This window comes from Apium graveolens, chromosome 7 (genome assembly GCF_009905375.1).
Source record: "Apium graveolens cultivar Ventura chromosome 7, ASM990537v1, whole genome shotgun sequence".
Classification (NCBI taxonomy): domain Eukaryota; kingdom Viridiplantae; phylum Streptophyta; class Magnoliopsida; order Apiales; family Apiaceae; genus Apium; species Apium graveolens.
Window position 1 is genome coordinate 174,906,402 of NC_133653.1, and position 20,994 is coordinate 174,927,395.

Genomic DNA, 20,994 nt, shown 5'->3' on the forward strand with positions numbered 1-20,994 from the left:
CGGCGACATCGTTTTCAGTCAAATCGAAATCAAATAACACAATTCTGGTACTAAATCAAAGCCCCAAGTGTCTACAATCACTTCCAACAATTAGAATCAATCACAAACACCTATAAATTCTAAAAAACGAAATAAAAAAAACACTAAAACCAAGAACTCGGTATAACACTCAAGGAGTTATAAAATCAAAGTAAATACATTAAATCATTCGGAAGACTATGATAAAGCTAACTGAATCAATAAAACAATCAAATGATTCCTCAGACTCAAAAATCGAATTCATACCAAGAACACCAAAGATTCGATTTTAAAATTTAACCAACCTCAGTTGCTGTTGTTGGTATCAATAGATTCGTCTCTTTGAGAGGATTAATTTGGTTACTCGAGCAAAATCAGAGGCTCAGCGAATCGTTTACAATCACCGTTTGATCTTCAAGCTTCTTCAAGAACACAACTCTCACCCACACTTTCTAATTTCTTTTTTTCTGATTTTTTTATATTTAATTATTAATTAATTACTAATTAATCCACTATTTATACTAGGGAAAATAATACCCCTAAATAAAATTAAGGGGCTAATTATACTCCTAATAAAAATATTTGACCCCAATTTTTATAATTTTTAATTATTAATAATGAATTTTTAAATATCCAATAAATACAAATTTAATGCTAAAAATTCCCAAAAATTGTGAATATTACAAAAATACAAAGAAAAATAATGTATGATAATTTTATGATCATATAAAAATAAAAATGTGATTTTTGTGGGGTTTTTGGTACCCGAAGGGGTCTGGAAAAGTCGTTTTTCGCGAAAAAGGTAAATTTCTTAAACGTCTAGGAGTTCAGAATATCGATATGGTATAGGGCATTTTTGGCAAAATAGGGCCAATGATTTTGTTTGAAATATGGGCTTTTAAAACATGGTTTGAGCTGTACGGGTTTTGATATAAGATATATATAACTTACGATAAAACACTCAATAAATATCCAAAACACGTTTGGATCAAAACAGACAACACGTAACACATAGTAGTTAGGGTTTAATGACTCAACACAGCTAATCACATAACAATACACATAATTTATCTTTATTATGATATAATACAAGCGTAATTTCTCGGTCGTTACAAGGGTGCAGGATCAGGATGTGACATTCAATGTATTCAAGGCGATGAAATTCCCTACAGAAGACGAGGACTGCTTAAAGGTGGATTTGATTGATTCTGCGTTATCCTTAAAACTTGATCATGTACTAATGTCTGATGCCTTAGAGAAAGCCTTAGTGGGGGAATTTGACAGTGAATATGAGAAAGGCAATGAGCAACTACAATATCTAAATGCTTCTCCTTGGAGGTGAAAGCTAGACATGCCATTTGAATCTCTTGGTAATACTGATCTCAAAAATGCTGAGGGAAAGCTCAAATCATCTATTGAGGAAGCACCTACTTTGGAGCTTAAACCATTTCCTGAACACTTGAGGTATGCATTTTTAGGTGACGCATCTACTTTGCCTGTTATTATTGCATCTGACCTTTCAGGTAGTGAGGAGGACAAGCTCTTAAGGATCTTTAGAGAATTCAAATCGGCCATCGGATTGACTATAGCATATATAAAAGGGATCAGCCCTTCGTACTGTATGCATAAAATTCTGCTAGGAGAAGGTAGTAAGCTGACTGTTGAGCAACAACGAAGACTTAATCCTATCATGAAAGAAGTGGTGAAGAAAGAAATTTTAAAGTGGCTGGATGCAGAAATTATATATCCTATTTCTGACAGTTCTTGGGTGAGCCCCGTGCAATGTGTACCTAAGAAAGGAGGTATTACCGTGGTAGCAAATGAGAAGAACGAGCTCATCCCCACTCGAATAGTCACAGGATGGAGGGTATGCATGGATTACAGAAAGTTGAACAAAGCCACAAGGAAGGATCACTTCCCTCTTCCATTTATTGATCAGATGCTCGACAGGTTGGCTGGTCATGAGTATTATTGTCTTCTGGATGGCTATTCGGGTTACAATCAGATTTGCATTGCACCAGAAGATCAAGAAAAGACTACTTTCACTTGTCCATTTTGTAATAACTCGAATTTTTGAGACCTTGTAAAACGTTTAATGAATAGTAACCCTGACGGAGGGGAAAAACTTTTGAGCCCACACTATGTAGTGCATGAGAAAAGGAGTTTCGGAGTTGATATTATGATTATACGTACCAAATGAGTGTATGTAAACGGTATTAGTTTTCGAAGAAAACGAACTTTGAAAAACGACCGTATTTATGACTCATCGAGGATCACGGGAATCACAATATAACTACAAGATTAAAACCTGTAATAACCCCAAAATTTTGGACTTTTTGTAACCCTTATGAATAGTGATTTTGCTGATTATGCTGAATAAGAAAACTTTTCATGCCACACTTTGTAGGGGTTCTTTTATTGTTTTTCTGAGATCTTATTAGTACTCTATATGGTATATAAGTGTATGTGAAGATCGTCAGAATCCAAATTCGAACACTTTGATTTTTCCCGAAAATCCACCAGATACCGAAAGAATTGAGTATAAGGTAACAGGATAAAAATGATTTAAATTCAAGGAATATAAGAGAGGATCATAAAAGGAATATAATGTATTGAGAAAGGTTAAGGAAACCCAAGTAATAAGATCCCGGGTATGATCCCTCAAACGATAAACGAGAACGAAAGTTAAGCGAACCGTATAACAGATCAGCGATCATTAGCCAAGTAATTAGGAGTTAATCAAAGAGGTTAGTGATGATGATGTCATCACACCAACAAGAAGAGGACAAGTGTGGGAAGATGACATAGGAGGATGACATAAGCATGACCAAAAGGGAAGGAATTGTTGGTTGATTTCAAGCCACACAAATTTTACCATGATTAAGCAAAACAAAACAAAACAACCAAGCAAAAAAAATCACAAATCACAAAACACAAAGTTGACTTCATTATTCAAGAAGAAGCACTCAGCCTCTTTTCATTTTCAAAGGAAAGAAAATTCAAATTCAAGTTCCAAGCCTTGTTAATTAGTGAGGTAATTATCTAAGGTTCCTTGTACATAGTTATAGATATCCTATAAGTCTAAGCTTCAAATTCCTTCACAATCTCTTCATATAATTCATGGAAGAAGAGAGTGAATAGTGTTTTTCACTAACTTGAAATTTTGATCTTGTGTTTTTGTTTAGATAAAGCTTTAGTAAGGATTTTCCAAGGTTGTTTCAAGCTCATTACTTACTCCTACTCACAAGGAAGGTATAATCTCTTAACCTTGCATTGTTATTGAATGTTAAGAGCTTATTATGAGTAGTATAGTTCATGAGAGGTATGATTATTAAATATTTAGAGATTGGTTAGTTTTGTAATGTTTTTGGAGTTGTAAATCTTGATGATTAGTTAATGAACTTAAGTAAGCTCTTAGTTCATGATTGAGAAGTAGTATAAATTGGAAATATTGAGTTGTTGGGGCTGTTGTAGTTAAGAATGGATGAAGTTTGGTTGTAGTGGTGATTGTGGGTTGAATTGTGAATTGATTGGAATAGTTTAAATTTGGTAATCGCGTAAACATAGACGTCGTTATGCCCGATTTACTTTAGACTATTTTTGTTCTTAACATCAGAACCCGAGAACTCACTGTTAGGTTTTGACCATTGCGATGATTAGATAGTTCATGTTACTAGCTTCGTTTTGATATGTGGTTCGCTTGAATCCGATGTACGGTTTAGGAGAAACGACCGTTTTAAGTAACGGCATTTCGCGACTGAACCATTACCCCTCGCCTTACTTTGAAACCTTGGTTAAGGCCCTTAAATGACTAATTGGAGTATGAAACAATTATGTAAAGTGGATTAGGCAGTTAGTAGGGTAATCGCGAAAGAATCGCCTTAAAATTCCTAATGGTTAATTTATTAAAAATGGTGGAGCCGAGGGTACTTGAGCGACTTAAGTGAATCGTTAGCGCAAAAGCGAACGTTAGGGTCTAATTGGTTAAAGTATAGATTCTTAAGCGACTTTGGTTTAATTCCAACTTATATGATGTTTATAGGTTACCAGAGTCGTCCCAGGACTTTTACCACCCCCAGTCGCTCAGGCAAGTTTTCTACCCGTTATACTGTTGTTGTGATGTACATATGTATATGCATTATCTTGTGATAAGTGCATGATTGTTATTAGCAAATTTTGCGATATATTAGAGCATAATGATATGGTATATATGCATGTCTGTTTCGTAATCTTGATATCTGATTGTTGATTCAAATGCTTATAAGTTGCATAATACCTATGGTAGAGATAAGTAGTAGTTGCGTATACCTTTAGTATAGGGGACCCAAAGGTGAACATTTTCTAAAACCGGGAGTCGATGTTCCCGAGTATATTATATATATTTATATATATATATAGATAGTTTTCAAAACTATTAACCGAATAAGGTTTATTCGATAACTTTATTTTTATTTAATGAATATTAACTTGAATATTCATTCGAGGACTTATGACTCTGTTTTTTCTATTTAATGAATATTATTTTGAATATTCATTCAAGGACTTATGACTCCGCTTATTTACTAAATAATATTCTTTATTTTATTAAAGAATAATGTTTTGATAATCAAACTTATTTTCGATTATTCAAATAAAGATCATACTTTCGTATAAGTATATCTTTGGTTAATTATTATTATTCATTTCAAGTATGAGTTTTAAAACTTCTACTTCAACTATTATTATAAAAAAAATCATCCTTGTTGGGAATATTATTTAAACAATAATATTCAGATATTTTCTAACATATCGGGACTAATTTATTTTATTAAATTAGCATTACTCCAAACATTCTTAAAAATGTTTTCGAGTCTTCAAAATGATTTTAAAAGTTAGAGCGGATCCCAAAACTCATTTTTATATTTAAGATCTTCCTTTCAAAGGGGATTTAAATACTCGCTCAAAACCTGAGGGATCCGGCTCTGTGGTGTATTTTATATTTGCAACGAGGTTGCTGTTTTGATAAATGAATTGATTACTTACCCAACGTTTGGGAAGTAAGTCCATCTATTGAGTCGGCATAAGCAATATGGGCTCAGTGGGCGTCCATGAAAGTGTAAGTGGCTCAGTGGGAGTCCATCAAATGCATAAGTGGCTGAGTGGCAGTCCATCATAAGGTCCTATTGCGTCCAGGGTGATGACCAGTGGGGAATTCGTCCATCTACTAGTAGAAAAGGTTACTTATTGGTATCTTTGGCTGATCAGCAAGATATCAGGTTTATGCCAAGGTTTTCTCCTTTCCAAATTTATTGGATATTGCAACTCTGTTTATAATTTTCATAACAGAGGTTTACAAGAAGTGTATAAAATGTATATATATATATAGGTGTATATATATATCGAGACTTAATGAAATATCTCGTAACTTTATTTCTTTCAAATGATATTTCAAAGATTGAATCTATTCAAGTCTTATCTTGCAGTCTCATCAGTGTGATAAACTTTTGAAACTAATTATAACTTGAACGATGGTAGTTCAAGTAGTATTCAGAAAAGATATAAGTATATTGGAGTATCTTGTAACTTCATCTTTTAAACTTATATCTAGTAAATGATTATCTTGTACATGTCAAAGATTTCAGAAAAATGTTGAGACAAGGTTAGATATATGAGATCACCTTGCAACGATATTTTTATACAGTTATAAACTGGAACTCTGTGTATATTATACATGTCAGAGAATTTCAAAGATTGTAAAAAGTATATATGTATATATATATACTGAATATTTTGCGACTTGGTCGCGTTAAGATATCAACTTGGTTCATTTCTTCTTGACCAAGACTTTCATGAGTACTATGAGAATGCTCATATATTGTTAATTACTATACATATTATTTCGGTGGGCTTGTTGCTCACCCTTGCTTTCTTCTTTCATCACACAACAACAGATAGCAAAGATGAACAGGACCAAGGTCCCATTTCGCAAGCGGTTAGGAAACATTCCCCAGTTTCCTGTAGGCGTTGATGCCGTTGTAGCTGAGGTAGGATCTACCAATAGGCTAGGCTTTCAACTTTTGATGTACCAGACTATGTATATTTATGAATTGTAATAATGGCAAAGAATATGTAAATTATTCAGAAACCCTTTTTAAGGTAAAATGGTTTATAATTGGGGAATAAAATGACTTGTGTTATTTTGGTATTCATCTCTGAGACTATAACTTGTGGTGTGTGTATATTGTGGGGTCACAGTACGCAGCTGTTGGTTGACTGTTAAGATTAAGTATGGATAAGGGAAATGGAACTCGTGACAACCCGAATCCCCGACCCCGGATTTGGGGGTGTTACAGAAATGGTATCAGAGCCAAGCGTTATAAACCTCAGAGATGATGTGACGTTAAGATAATAAGTTCACTAAGATAATAAGAACTCTTGCCAAGTTCATAGTCGGGCTACCTAACGTAGTACTGACAGTTAAAACCCTTACGGGAACCCTTATAAATATTATGATAGTAACATAGTTCGTTCTCGTATAGGGCAGCGGGGCACCGAACCCTGAGGTTCAGGAGCATCAGTATGAGGATGTTTTATTACATATTGGAGATCAAATATGAATCCAGTAGAGTACCCTAACTAGGGACCAGATGAGATTCATATTGAGAATGTTGCGGTTGAGGATGTTATCCCAGAACTGATTGTTGCTGAGGAGGATCTCGTGGAGGATCCTGTCGAGAATGAAGAGAGGACCGCTGAGGAATTGATGACCGTAGTCAGGGCGACTACTAGAGCTAGAATGGCCGCGAGGGTGGCACTAGAGGATGAAGAGTTACCAAGGGCACAAAGGATAATGAGGGCAGAAGGAGTGGGGCCTTCCATGACACCAATTATACCAGTATCAGACCCTCTTCCAGAGGTTCCTGCAGACATCCATGAGGTTCCACCAATTCCGGTTCCCTCCCCTGTACAGAGCCCAGCACCTACTGAGGAAATGCCACCTTTATCTCCTGCACCATTTTCACCTGATACCGTGCTTGGTTATCCATTTGGATCCCCTAGGTCTGCACCACCTGCACCTCATGGACTGCTAGATACTACCACTCAGGCTTCTCTTATCGCCGATTATCATATGACTTTGGGTGGCCTGTCTGAGGCCCATAATGTTAGGAGTGATCTATTGGATCGACTTACTGCACCAAGGATTGAGGGCGGGGTACTTCCGGCAGGATTAGCTTATAGCATGGACAGGATTGAGGCTACCACCCAAATTACAGCTAGAGGCCATCTTGAGGGTCAGGTTGATCCAGCTCTACTTGCGACTATCTTAGACCTCATCACCTCTGTGATGGAGCAGGTTAGGGATGTCGTGCGTGCCCGCATTTCTTGATCCATGGTAGTGTGCAGAGCCAGAGCGATCAGACAAGGGTTTCATGTAGCACTGCTTTTGGAGGATTAGCCTAAATTATGAATGGTTAGTTTTAATGACTAGATGATTATCTATGGTAGTACTTTTGGGATAGAAGCGATCAGATCAAATGATGTAATTCTCTTTAATGTGTTTAGTTGTTGTACCCTCAAACATATGGTTATGTATATATTCGTTCCTTTCAGTTCAGATCAGTTTGTTTGTGATAAGTTCATATTGTTATTTGCACTATTAACACTTAAGAGTGTCATGAAGTTTATAAAACTTAAGAATTCATAATTTGCGATCATGTAAGGACTAAACGAGGGAAAGGATTAAGCAAAGTAAGTAAGACAAATATAAAGAGATTCCCAATTTTTTTTCCAAGCATTATGCCCCCACGAAGAATAAGATTTGGGGCAAACCCTGAATGTGATAATCAGGGAGGTCGCAATTAAGATATAAGGGACCCGAAATATAATGAAGTGGAAAACAAGGATTTTAACGTATAAGATAACCCCAAGTATAAGAGAAGGATGAAATATTTCATACTAAGGAAATTGAAAGTCGAGTAAGGAAAGGAGACCCGAGACGGTACTCCTATACGATAATTCATGGACCTGTCTAAAAAGAACTTAGACTATTATCCCCAACCACCACCCTGAGGAGACAGTGCGGTGGGAAATTCTTTCAGGACCTTTAAGTCGCTAAGCTCTCAGAATTCCAAGGAACAAGCGAACCCAATAGAGGCGAGAGCCTGGCTAAAGGAAATATTGGAATCATTTGAGATTCTAAATGATTGACGAAGCACAAAAGACTGTTTTTGTCACTTACCCTCCTAAGAGAGAGGCCACCCATTGGTGAAAGGCGAAGAAAGGCACGGAGCCAGAGGTTATAATAAACTGATTAAAGTTTAGACAATTGTTTTTGGGAAAGTACTTCCCAAGGTTATGGAGGTAGTGTAAAAGCTATAGAGCCAGAACAAAGGAGGACGAGTATGATGAATTATGAATCTAAGTTGTAAAAGTTGTCAAGATTCGTTCCGAGGACACGAATCCAGAATGACGAGATGTTTGAAATCAATGCTTATGTTGTGTTGGTTCATGTAATGGTTGTAATAGAACGAAAATAAAAGACTGAAAATGGCAGGATTATAAAGGGATATAAAGGAAATAGAGTTGAGAAGTGATAAGGGAGTTAAGTATGGGAAACCCTAAGAAACCCTTGCAATAAATATAGAGAAGCGTGTCATCATCAGCGCGATGGTGTTTGATCATGAGATAAATTTAAGGTTTGAAGGCGTAAGCGATACGTATAGTTAATTCCCTTGAAGTTGACAGTATTCGATGAAAATTTGAGATTGATCGATTGATTAATAAGGAAACATGGATGGACTGAGGAGACAAGAAAGTAAGAAATTAGGAAAATTGGATGAAGGAAGTGACCTTCAAGAATGTGAAGTGTAAGTAACGCATGTGAATTGATACCCAAAAAGGGAGACACCAAGTATAGAAGACATTGAGATGACTGTTGAGATAAACAACAAAAGTAAATGAGGATTTAATAAAAAGAAGTTCACATTGAACACGACCAATATCTTCCAGAACATCCATGTGATCATTACCAAGTTTGGAAAGAAAAGCGGATAACCATTGTTATCTTTTGGAGGCCATATGGATTGACCTCAATTTGAATAAGAATGTTATTGTGAAATTAGGTATAGACTATCGAGGTGGGAATGATTGAATAAGATACCCTTATCAGGGATATATGACTTGATTTACCCATGGAAGAATGCGTGTACCTTTTTTTAAAGGTGGAATTAAGGATAAAACCTCGATAACTTGAGAGGAACCATAGGGGAATGCATGAAGGTTGACATTTCACCCTTAATAGGGACAGTATGAGTTTTGACAGTATGAATCGGAAAGGATTAAGGTAACAACAACCTTTAAAGGTCAGTAGAGAAATTTTTCAGAAGTACTTAAACAATGGTTCTAGTATTAGTAAATGGTATCTTGATATGCCCTGTACCTAGGGAATACAGGAGGAACGAATTAAGGATAACCTTAGAGGTTTTATAAGGAGAAAGGTAATATTCGAAGTTCTCAAGAATAGAAATTTGATAAAGGAAAAATGGCGTAATTATAATAATGCCAGGTGGGCACGTGTTAAACCATAAGAAGTATAGATTGAACCAATGAAGGTCAGAATTGTTAAAGCAAGAAGGGCCCAAGATAAAAGACATCCTAAGTACAATCGAGAGTCAGCCATGATAATGTTTACATTTAAAGACTAAGGCAATAACTTATGGAAAAGTGGTGATATATTTTTTTTTACCAAAGCGTAAGGAAGAGCATTTTCACACAAGCAGTGATTGGAAATGAGGTAGAAAATTTAGTTGAAGGTCATTTAAAAGACATTGATTGTAAGGAAATTTTACTATCAGGAAAGGCCAAAGAGGTGGCCGACACTTTAAATGTAAGAGGATAATTATAGGCGCTCGTTCCAGAGGAATACAGTGATGATGGTTGAAGCCGTGAAGGTTGTATTATGGTTTGAAAGATTGACATTCCTTCTGATGATTGTGCGATACTCAACCGTGATAGTAGTTTGGTAAAGATTTAATTTATGAAATCGCCGTGAACGGGCTATCTATCTTATAAGGTCATATCTTGAGATAAGCCAGGACCATGTTACGAAAGGACTAAATGAACCTTTGAGCTTCATGTCTCCTAATTAAGACATATGGTTAATAATGGTATAACCTGCTATCGTTGCTTTTATTGAAACTCTTCTGCAATTTTATCTGCTTCATGTCATATGTATGCCAAGTTCAGGAGTGTTCTTCATGAATCATGGAATGGTGATTATGTTGCCTCCTTAGAAGAATTCGATATGACATGTATGGACTCCGTATGGTTAGCTATTAAGATATCATAGAAAATGAATGACTACAGTAGGTCAGTGGTGGACCATAGTAATGCAACAATGATTCTGCGAGTAATGAGCCGATTACAACCGTGAGAATTGTATTGGAATGGATGTTGAGATTGAGTACCCCTAATGGGGTCGTGTTGATATATAAGTTATCATTGATAGACTAACTAGTGGAGTATTTACATATTATATATTTATTCCCTCTTATGAATAGAGAGGCGTATTACTATACGAGGAAGGTTGCGGTGCAAGCATAGGATTCTAGTAACGATGATGTCTAGAATGAGACCCCAGATTCGATTTTCGATAATGAGGGAGTTTCAAAGGTGATTGAGTATAAGCTCGAGGAAGAGCATGGGTCCATAGAATAATGGATGAAATAGAAAAAATATTTAAGCATGTGAAATGCGATGCGATAATACTTGATGTTGATATATATACACATATGTTTTGTTCTCCTATGACAAACCTCTATAGTTCAGAGGTAGATTCCAAGCCAGATATTTGTGGCAGTATTATTTCATATACAATTCTCTTCAATTCGTTCTTTTCTCTCCTTTTCATTTTGTATAAGCTGAGAAGAACAACCCTTCCAGAAAGGGGAGGTATTGCCGAATGACTATCTATCTGTGTGATAGAAGCCTAGTAGGATACCACATGTTGTTTAATTGCTTGTCAAGTACTAAAGGCTGGCCACCTTCTGTACTAATTATGCAATAGAATAAGTGTTCATGATCGTAGTGATCTCTCAATAAAATCTTTTACTTCTATACGATAGATCAAGCTTTCGAAGATGGAAGCAGCTAAAGGAAGTAATATCAGTGCGGTGGTATTCCGAATCTAACGTGTTCATGATACTAAGGTTGACACAATTATTAAAAGGTGATAGAATGCTAACGAGCAAAAGTGTAACCAGTATAGTATTATGTACGGAAGATAGTAATGACTACGAACAAGAAAAGAAGGAGTATTGAGAAGCAAAAGCTATAGTGCTAGAAGCTATTATGAGAGTTTGTGCAATAGACTTTAAAGAATTTGGAATGATCATTTATCGCGGATTGAGTTTTCTTACGACAATAGATCATATGTCATTATAGAGATATCGCCTTATGAGATCCTTGAGGGAAGAAAATGTCGATCTCCCTTATGGTAGGATGAAGTTGTAGAGCGCAAGATGCTCGTACCAGCAGCGGTCCAAAGAACCAAGGATATGATAGATCTAATCAGAGGACGGCTGGTAGTAGCCCAAGATGGACATAAGACGTATGTTGATTTGACACGAAAGGACAAGGAATAGGAAGTAAGGGACCTAGTGTTGTTATAGGTATTCCCTTGGAAAAGATGGATGAGGTTCGGAAAGAAAGGAAAGCTAGGCCCACGAATTGTTGGACCCTTGGATATAGTAAGACGTATTGGGAAGTTAGCATATGAGCTAGCCCTACCCCCGAACCTGTAGCAAGTTCATAACATGTTTCACGTATCAATGTTAAGGAAATGTAATTCGGATGCCAGACAAATAGGGGCATATGAGCGCATAGACATGCAACCAGACGTAACCAATATGGAGCAACCAAGAAGGGTTATAGATTGAAAAGGAACAAGTGCTTAGGAGAAGGGTTATCAAACTAGTCAGAGTTTGATGGTAGAACCACAATATGGGAAAATTTACTTGAGAGTTAGAAAGTGCAATGCTAAAAGAGTATCCCTATTCATTTTCTATCTGATTCCGGGACGGAATCCTTTTAAGGAAGGGAGACTGTAATAACCCCAAAATTTTGGACTTTTTGTAACCCTTATGAATAGTGATTTTGCTGATTATGCTGAATAAGAAAACTTTTTATGCCACACTTTGTAGGGGTTCTTTTATTGTTATTCTGATATCTTATTAGTACTCTATATGGTATATAAGTGTATATAAAGATCGTCAGAATCCAAATTCGAACACTTTAATTTTTCCCAAAAATCCACCAGATACCGAAAGAATTGAGTATAAGGTAACAGGATAAGAAGGATTTAAATTCAAGGAATATAAGAGAGGATAATAAAAGGAATATAATGTATTGTGAAAGGTTAAGGAAACCCAAGTAATAAGATCCCGGGTATGATCCCTCAAACGATAAACGAGAACGAAAGTTAAGCGAACCGTATAACAAATCAACGATCATTAGCCAAGTAATTAGGAGTTAATCAAAGAGGTTAGTGATGATGATGTCATCACACCAACAAGAAGAGGACAAGTGTGGGAAGATGACATAGGAGGATGACATAAGCATGACAAAAAGGGAAGGAATTGTTGGTTGATTTCAAGCCACACAAATTTTACCATGGTTAAAAGATAAATAAGCAAAACAAAACAACCAAGCAAAACAAATCACAAATCACAAAACATAAAGTTGACTTCATTATTCGAGAAGAAGCTCTCAGCCTCTTTTCATTTTCAAAGGAAAGAAAATTCAAATTCAAGTTCCCAGCCTTGTTAATTAGTGAGGTAATTATCTAAGGTTCCTTGTACATAGATATAGATTTCCTATAAGTCTAAGCTTCAAATTCCTTCACAATCTCTTCCTATAATTCATGGAAGAAGAGAGTGAATAGCGTTTTTCAAGAACTTGAAATTTTGATCTTGTGTTTTTGTTTAGATAAAGCTTTAGTAAGGATTTTCCAAGATTGTTTCAAGCTCATTACTTACTCCTACTCACAAGGAAGGTATAATCTCTTAACCTAGCATTGTTATTGAATGTTAAGAGCTTATTATGAGTAGTATAGTTCATGAGAGGTATGATTATTGAATATTTAGAGATTGGTTAGTTTTGTAATGTTTTTGGAGTTGTAAATCTTGATGATTAGTTAATGAACTTAAGTAAGCTCTTAGTTCATGATTGAGAAGTAGTATAAATTGGAAATATTGAGTTGTTGGGGCTGTTGTAGTAAAGAATGGATGAAGTTTGGTTGTAGTGGTGATTGTGGGTTGAATTGTGAATTGATTGGAATGGTTTAAATTTGGTAATCGCGTAAACATAGCCGTCGTTATGCCCGATTTACTTTAGACTGTTTTTGTTCTTAACATCAGGACCCGAGAACTCACTGTTAGGTTTTGACCATTGCCATGATTTGATATTTCATGTTACTAGCTTCGTTTTGATATGTGGTTCGCTTGAATCCGATGTACGGTTTAGGAGAAACGACCGTTTTAAGTAACGACATTTCGCGACCGAACCATTACCCCTCGCCTTACTTTAAAACCTTGGTTAAGGCCCTTAAATGACTAATTGGAGTATGAAACAATTATGTAAAGTGGATTAGGCAGTTGGTAGGGTAATTGCGAAATAATCGCCTTAAAATTCCTAATGGTTAATTTATTAAAAATGGTGGAGCCGAGGGTACTCGAGCGACTTAAGTGAATCGTTAGCGCAAAAGCGAACGTTAGGGTCTAATTGGTTAAAGTATAGATTCTTAAACGACTTTGGTTTAATTCCAACTTATATGATGTTTATAGGTTAGCAGACTCGTCCCAGGACTTTTACCACCCCCAGTCGCTCAGACAAGTTTTCTACCCGTTATACTTTTGTTGTGATGTACATATGTATATGCATTATCTTGTGATAAGTGCATGATTGTTATTAGAAAATTTTGTGATATATTGGAGCATGCTGATATGGTATATATGCATGTCTGTTTCGTAATCTTGATATCTGATTGTTGATTCAAATGCTTATAAGTTGCATAATACCTATGCTAGAGATAAGCAGTAGTTGCGTATACCCTTAGTATAGGGGACCCAAAGGTGAACATTTTCTAAAACTGGGAGTCGATGTTCCCAAGTATATTATATATATTTATATATATAGATAGTTTTCAAAACTATTAATCGAATAAGGTTTATTCGATAACTTTATTTTTATTTAATGAATATTATTTTGAATATTCATTCGAGGACTTATGACTCTGTTTATTCTATTTAATGAATATTATTTTGAATATTCATTCAAGGACTTATGACTCCGCTTATTTACTAAATAATATTCTTTATTTTATTAAAGAATAATGTTTTGATAATCAAACTTATTTTCGATTATTCAAATAAAGATCATACTTTCGTATAAATATATCTTTGGTTAATTATTATTATTCATTTCAAGTATGAGTTTTAAAACTTCTACTTCAACTATTATTATAAAAAAAAGCATCCTTGTTGGAAATATTATTTAAACAATAATATTCAGATATTTTCTAACATATCGGGAATGATTTATTTCATTAAATCAGCATTATTCCAAACATTCTTAAAAATGTTTTCGAGTCTTCAAAATGATTTTAAAAGTTAAAGCGGATCCCAAAACTCATTTTTATATTTAAGATCTTCCTTTTAAAGGGGATTTAAATACTCGCTCAAAACCTGAGGGATCCGGCTCTGTGGTGTATTTTATATTCGCAACGAGGTTGCTGTTTTGATAAATGAATTGATTACTTACCCAATGTTCGGGAAGTAAGTCCATCTATTAAGTCGGCATAAGCAATATGGGCTCAGTGGGCGTCCATGAAAGTGTAAGTGGCTCAGTGGGAGTCCATCAAATGCATAAGTGGCTGAGTGGCAGTCCAGCATAAGGTCCTATTGCGGCCAGGGTGATGACCAGTGGGGAATTCGTCCATCTACTAGTAGAAAAGGTTAATTATTGGTATCTTTGCCTGATCAGCAAGATATCAGGTTTATGCCAAGGTTTTCTCCTTTCCAAATTCATTGGATATTGCAACTCTGTTTATAATTTTCATAACAGAGGTTTTCAAGAAGTGTATGAAATGTATATATATATATAGGTGTATATATATATCGAGACTTAAAGATGAACAGGACCAAGCTCCCATTTCGTAAGCGGTTAGGAAACATTCCCCAGTTTCCTGTAGGCGTTGATGCCGTTGTAGCTGAGGTAGGATCTACCAATAGGCTAGGCTTTCAACTTTTGATGTACCAGACTATGTATATTTATGAATTATAATAATGGCAAAGAATATGTAAATTATTCAGAAACCCTTTTTAAGGTGAAATGGTTTATAATTGTGGAATAAAATGACTTGTGTTATTTTGGTATTCATCTCTAAGACTATAACTTGTGGTGTGTGTGTATATTGTGGGGTCACAGTACGCAGCAGTTGGTTGACTGTTAAGATTAAATATGGATAAGGGAAGTGGAACTCGTGACAACCCGAATCCCCGACCCCGAATTTGGGGGTGTTACAAAACCCAACGGATTTATATTCAAGAATGATAATTCAAAATATAAGGAATAAATACGAAAGGAATTATGTCACGAACCATTTACGAGTAAGTATTACAAAAATATTTAAGCAACCGAGTGAACGCGTAATCGATTAAATAAACGTAATGCACTAACTAACCATTGTAAGAAAGTAACCATGGTTACTTCATCAAATAGTGAGCTAACCAAAGGATGATCAAGCAAGCTAGCCAAATAGTGTGCTAAGGAAGCTAGCACATGTAGTTAGCTTGTAAACTAGCAAGCTACTTGGATTTGTCCCCAAAATTTGCAACAAGGAATAAACTTAGAATGCTATACTAGGAAGAATAAAAATCAAGGGAAAGATATCACCACCCCATTTCCTAGAAGCACCCAAGGAAGCAAGCATAAATACCCCCTTCTCTCCCCACTTGTTTCCATTCGGCTTTTCAAGAAAGAATGGAGGAATTCAAATTTAAATCTCAAAATCTAGCCATGGTAAAATCATCCCATTAATTCTCAAGCTTCCTAACAATCAAGCTAAGTTAAGAAAATTCTTTCATCTCTTTTTATCAAGATTTGATTGGCGAAATAAACTCAAGAAAGCCACTAGTGAATAGTATAAATAGTAACTCCTCTTTAGTTTCTTGATTTCAATGGTGGTTTTAGGTTCCAAAAACCATACCAAGCACTCCCAAGACTCCACCATACTCAAGAACACATCTCAAGCTTTCAAGAAAGGTAAAAATCTTTGGCCCAACTCTATTTAAGATTCATTTTCAAGATCCATTTAGTATATAGTTATAAACCTAGTTTTAGAAGTGGTAGTGATGACATCTTGATATTTAGTTAAGTAGATTTAAGGTTGATTGTTGTTGCCTCAAGAACATGATGTTATTGAGAGGATTTTGTGTGTTGATGATGAAATGATGATTGTTGGTGGTTGTGTTAAGAGTTAGGGCGTAAAAGAAACCCCGATCGTAAACGTAATTCCGTTAAAACCAACAAATCGTAACTTTAAGTTTCTGCAGAAAGTCCCGGAGATGTAAACAGTAGTTTCTTGAAAAATAACGTTTGATTATGATAGAAAATGTTATAAGGATCGTTTAGGCGTTTGAATCACTTGATTCCAATTTACGGATCAAAAGTTATGGTCGTTTTACTAAATATGATTTACGCGACAAAAACTGCTATAAATTACGTACTTTGAAAATATAAAGGATCGACTTAAAAGTGTTCATAAATCATGCAATTTTTACAGAGAGTAACATTTTGAGTTTCCTAACTTCCATAAAAATTTCAAGTGAAAATAATGATTTTTCAGTTTTATAAAAATATCGGAGCCGAGGCCGCGCGATTAGAAAACGTAGAATCCATGAGCGGAGCCGACGACGAAAATGAAAAAGAACCTAAGATACTTAGAAAAATGAAGCGACCATGATGTGAATGAGAACTTAAAGGAACAATAAGGGTAATATAAGTTGAGAGGGTGTATAATAAGTAGCACATGAGTGTGAGTCGCCGTAAATTAGAACGAGACCTAACGAAGTGAATTATGTTACGATTATAGATTTACGAGCGGAACCTAGAGCATCCTCCACCTCGAGATACCCAGGAAAGTTTACGAACCCAACTCCATTTACTGTTGTGTTGTGAAAGAATTTTTTTATTATCATTGTATAAATACCAAGTTTGCCATGATACGTAGTTGTTGAATTTTTGCATAATGTAACGATGTTGTACGATAAGTATATATCGTGAAATGTTAATTCCGCTTTATGCGTGATGTATTATATAAGACCAAGAGTCGGTCGGGATTTTAAGACAAAAACCCGAGAGTCATTCCGGTGATATTATAGGACGATTATAAGTCCATCTTAGTACGTTTTAAAGGGACTCAACGTCCACTTACGAAATATTAAAATACCTCGAACTTTTCTTAAAACGATTTCCCAACGATCATATTTCCTCAACAATATTTTATTGTTCGAATAATAAATACTATATACCTATTCCTTTATTACGGGAGAAGTATACTCCAACAATTATGTATTTCAGACCCGATTATACATGAAAGATTATTAACTACGCAGACAGAAACTAGTTGAGGAATATTATTTTAAATATTCTTTTAGAGAGTAAACTCATTCGAGGATTATTTATTTATCGATTATTATTTAATTATTTATTATTCAGTAAAGGGTTTATTATTGATCCTGATATAAAATATACTTCCTGATTTCAGAACATCATTCAAATAATTTCAGATCGTCGGTGAATATTATCCCGACTTATTTAATATTTTGAATATAGTTTCAAGGATAAACTTTTTTCCCCTTATTTAATTATCTGTTGACAACGGTTAACTCACATCCTTAGTACTTCCTCCGAAAATCTCGGAAGTACGTATATACATATATACACTTATATCTTAGTGAGATAAGCTGTTTCTATCAACAAGCAAAACGCTTGGGGAACTTCGATGTGGTTCGAGTTCTCGAGATTGATAGAATTCTTTTAAAGGACAAGGGAGGGGTAGACTCTGGTACTATATGTTCTAGATGGACTACCAAAGGTACCGTATGCGAAGGTACTCTGTGTACTCAGGAACTTGTGAAGTATGTGTATACCCGAAAATGGGACACGTAGCCCGAATGCGGCAAGGGTGATAACCGGGATACGAAGGTGTCGTCCTTCTACTAGTAGAAAAGGTTACTATTATCGTATTATGACTGATCATCGTATACGATGGCTCCAAAGAGTATCCTAATTTCTTTCAATTGGAATTATGATGCAATACCGTAACCCAAGCCTAGGTGCTGGGTTTTCTATTAAGGTATTCGCAGGATAATAAAATCCCCTAAAGAACTGTTTTCATAAGAAGGTGTGTATCACCAAGGGAAAACTATTTTTGAATAAAACATAATTATCATATATGATGTTTTACGTAGGTTATCATACAGTCATTTTCATACTGTACATTATTATGCCGGGCATTATAGCTCACACTTTTTTTCTTAAATTGACACAACACAACTGTGAATCAAGATGCCTGCCATGAGAACCACAACCAAGAAACAGGTAGGAAATGGCCAGCTGTTCTGTAGTGGGATGAACCATATTTGTTTAGACAAGGAGCTGACCAGATCATCAGGAAATGTATCCCATTCTGTGAGACATAGGGGATATTACGAGACTGCCATTCCACAGTTTATGGTGGACATTATGGGAGTGAAAAGACAGTAGCTCGTATTCTGCAAGCAGGTTTTTTCTTGCCTACACTGTTTAAGTATGCACATCAGTTCATTTTAAGGTGTGATCGTTGCCAAAGAGTGGGGAATCTTACTAGAAAGGATGAGATGCCTTTAAATGTGATGCTTGAAGTTGAGGTCTTTGATGTTTGGGGAATCAATTTTATGGGACCATTTATCTCGTCCTGCAATAAGCAGTACATCTTGATGGCAGTCGGTTATGTCTTGAAATGGGTAGAAGTCAAGGATCTGCTGATGAATGATGCAAATGTAGTGTTGAATTTTCTTCATAAGCAGATATTCACAAGGTTTGGAACACCACGAGTAATCATAAGTGATCAGGGGTCGCATTTTTGCAACCGTAAGTTCACTTCTAAGATGCAGCGCTACAATGTGAATCATCGTATTGCTACTGCCTATCATCCGCAAACTAATGGTCAAGCTGAAGTGTCTAATAGAGAGATCAAGCGCATTCTAGAGAATCCGTCAAGGAAAGATTGGTCTTTGAAGCTCGATGAAGCTGTTTGGGCTTATAGAACAGCATACAAGACTCCACTTGGGATGTCCCCATTTCAACTTGTCTATGGTAAGGGATGTCATTTACCTGCGGAGCTTGAGCATAAGGCGTATTGGGCCTTAAAGAAGTTAAAACTTGATCTAGATGCGGCTGGGAAGAAGCGAATGCTTCAGTTAAATGAACTTGATGAATTTCGACTGCAAGCGTACGAGAACAACAAAATTTACAACAAAAAGTGAAAATGTGGCACGACAGGAAGTTATCTCCTAAGTCATCTGTGTCGAGGCAACAAGTTCTTTTATTCAACTCTCGTCTCCGACTTTTTCCTGGAAAGTTGAAATCAAGGTGGTCTGGACCATTTATCATCAAAACTGTGTTTCCACATGGAGCGGTGGAGATTTTTGAGAACGATCCGGGCCAAGCATTCAAGGTTAATGGTCAGAGATTGAAGCATTATTATGGGGACATGGTAAACTGGGAAGTGGTTAATGCCGTTTTATTGTCAACTTGATTGAGCTACTCCAGTCAAGCTAATGACGTAAAAGAAGCGCTTCTTAGGAGGCAACCCAAGATTTGAGACTATAGGAACCCTTAGAAGTTGGTACTTTATCAAAAAAACCAAAAAAATTCAAGAAAAATGGGCAGAAATGTTTTTTTCCAGGGACCCCCCGGGCGCCTGCCCAGGATCTGGGGCGGCCGCCTGGAAGCTGGGGCGGCCGCCTGGAAAGCCCGGGCGGCCGCCTAGATCCCTTCTACTGGAATTCTTTTTAGGCCTTATAAAAAAAACAGAAAAACACATAAAAACATAAAAACACGACCATAACCCCATTACCCACGAATTTTCCCCCACAGACAAGCCACAACCTCACTCCTATTCTAATTCTAAACCTAAATCTTACCCTATATATACACACATCCTCCCGTATACATCTCCCACATAATTTCAACTTAAAAACTCTCTCCTACACACAAAACACAAATCTCGAACACTTATTCTCAGTTTCAATGGCCCCAAAGAGATCTCGAACTGTTGATAGCAACAACACCATTCCTATTGCCGATTCTCTAAGGGTACTGCTGTGAGGCCCCGATTGGTGGATAGGGCTGCTGAGGAGGAGTATACTAAGCTACTGACGAAGCCGATTCTGAAGGAGAGGGGATTTTTTCCATCGGGGAGGGATGGTGAGTTATCGCCGATGATTGCTGAGAAAGGGTGGATTTCTTTTTGTGAGTCCCCGGAGGCGGTCCCGATAAGTGTGGTTCGCGAGTTTTATGCGAACGCAAAGGCTGATAAGAATGGGTATACTGTTGTTAGGGGGCTTACGGTTGATTACCATCCCGAGGCGATTCGCCGTGTTATTGGGCAGCGACAAAGGAAGCCCGAAGAGGAGAATTGGAATGAGAAGATCCCCGAGGATTTTGATTTGGATTTGATTGTTGCTACTCTCTGTCAGCCGGGCACGGTGTGGAAGTTTAAGACGGGATCTAACGATTATCGTTCTTTTCAGGCTGTTGCGATGAACAAGTATGCCTATGCATGGAATGCCTTTATTTGTGCTAATATTTTGCCTTATTCACATGCACATGAGGTTACAGTTTAGAGAGCCAGGTTGTTATAGGGGATCTTGAATGAGGAGTATTATGTGGACC